Source organism: Morone saxatilis, unplaced genomic scaffold (assembly GCF_004916995.1).
Source record: "Morone saxatilis isolate NCDOM2014 unplaced genomic scaffold, NCSU_SB_2.0 Contig24, whole genome shotgun sequence".
Lineage (NCBI taxonomy): Eukaryota > Metazoa > Chordata > Actinopteri > Moronidae > Morone > Morone saxatilis.
Window position 1 is genome coordinate 2,624,689 of NW_023339807.1, and position 2,441 is coordinate 2,627,129.

Below are 2,441 nucleotides of genomic sequence, written 5' to 3' on the forward strand. Positions count from 1 at the left end.
ACACACAGACACACAAACAGCAGCTGTCATGTGTGCATAACATCACAGCTCCCCCTGCCTGCGTGCCTCCCTAGGACTGCTTTGTAGAGTGAGATTTTTCCTGACCTCGTTTGAGATTTACAACCTGCTGTGAAAGACTGATGGCACTGTCAGAGCCACGTTGTTCCTTCTAGTAAAGGGCCGAGACAAAGAAACTGCTGCTCAGGGGTCAGCCTGCTGCAGCAAGAGCTCTCTCCTCGAAGCACCTCCTCATCCAGGATCCCTGATCCTTCCTGCTGGGGTCATTACAGAGGTCAAAGGTCAGCAAGACATTTTTAACCATTGTTGTCTGGCTTGATAACAAGCCAAAATGTTTTTTTATAAAGGAACCCATATCAAAACTTTTAGGCTGAATGCACAGATACATGATGCTCTGTCACAGTAGTTAGTGATACAGCATGGTGGGACAACTCTAAAGTGATGAGGTTTAGCAGCTCTTTGAGGCAGAAAGGGAAAGGAACTCCATTATACCATTATGTCCGTATAGGCTGCTGAGCCCGGTTCCATTGCCAACTTGCCCAGCTTTGGTAAGAGTATCTGCTAGAGGTGTAAACACCAATACTGTCCCAGTCTGGACCGCAGGGCTAACTGAGCTGGAACATTTACTGCAGGGCTGAATAATAATGATATAACTTAACTCCAGGCAGCATTCTTTCACATCCATGACTTTTGCAGTGATTGTGAACTGGAGAAAGTCTTTTTGGGCCAGTGTGCATCACGTGAACCTGCACACACCCACAAACAGAAAACAGACACCTCCTGTCTCACTGTGTCTTCCAGTGTGTGTACTGATAGGGTGTGGACAACAATAACGCTTGGAAATCAAACATTATTAACAAAGCGAATATCTGCGCCACCAGTATTATTATCCTGTCTCTTTGTCTGACTGAATGAATGGCTGAGCGCCACTGACAGTACATTAAAGATATTTTCCCCTCAGCTGAGCTGGATGCCATGTGCTGCAGCCCATAATAACTGGCTTTTCCAGGCCTATGTGGGTTAATCCACGGTTACATAAGGCCACCTCTAATGACTCTGTGTGTTTTGCTGCAGGTGATGGGGTTAATGGTGCGTACACTGACTTCCACTTTAGACCCGAACCAATGCTATGCATAGCATGAAAAGATGAATATTATTGAGTGTGTATTACACACACTGTTAACACAGAGAGTGTATACAGGGGTTGGCAGAGGACGAGTTTCCCTGGTGGCCAACCCAGACTTTTGATCGGTCAGTAACACTGATATGAAAAGATTTAAGGACCAGCATGTAGGATTTATCGGCATCAAGTGGTGTAGTTGCAGATTGCAACCCCTTTGTCTCACCCTCCTGTCCCAGCTGTGTAGGAGAAACAACAGTGGCTGCAAAAGGTCCTATCTATAGTGTTTGGTTTGTCCCTTCTGGGTTACTGCAGAAACATGGCGGACTCTGTAGAAGACCACAGAAAGTAGTGCTGGAGACAGTATTTTCTATGATCTTCAATTACAATAATACAACTGTGTGTGTGTGTGTGTGTGATGCTTCTATCATTTACACCACTATGTAACAATACTGTATTACTACCACTTATTATATTTTATCATTTTATTTTTTTAGATCACAGTATTGTTGATTTCTATTAAATATATATGTACTCTTTTATTACTGTATATTGTAAATAGTACAAATACTTCACATATATGATATAAAACACTATATACTATATATGTGTAATACTCTCATAGAATATACATTTCACAAAAGTCTGTATATATATATACTTTATTGCAAACATTCAACTAAACAGTGTGTCTCTTGAAAAATTGGGTTTTTGCTCTCTGTGTGTTAAATATATGCTGGTTGAGTATGTGTGTTGGGTATGGGTATGTGGGTCTCTTATGATAGGCCCAGGTCAGATTTTTAAGGACTACTGCCCCCTGACCAGGACTACTGCCCCCTGACCTGCTGTATGGATCTATCAGTGCAACATACTGTAAGTGGACAGCTGGCCAGGTTGCCATGAGTTTGGCTTTGGATAGTTATTGCCAGCAGAGGAGTCTTCCCCTAGCACCACCCCCAGGACAAAATGTGAACTTTGCACACAAGACACCACAATCTAGTGGGAAGGTTGCAGTGAATTGCTGCATACAATAAACTTTGATTTTAATGACCTTGTGGACTTTCCTCAACCTCCACCTTCAAAGCAAATATCATATATCAAGCATCATTAAGTAGAGGAAAATAGTGGAACCAGCTTAATACTGGACTTTGGAGACGGATACCGATACCATTATTTCCAAGTAATAAATCCAATCAAACTAAATAAAACAAAAATGATCCCAAACATTTTGGATTATAAATAAACTGTTGTAATAAAACATTTTAAAAGGTGTGTGGCAGAATATTATTATTATTTTTTTTTA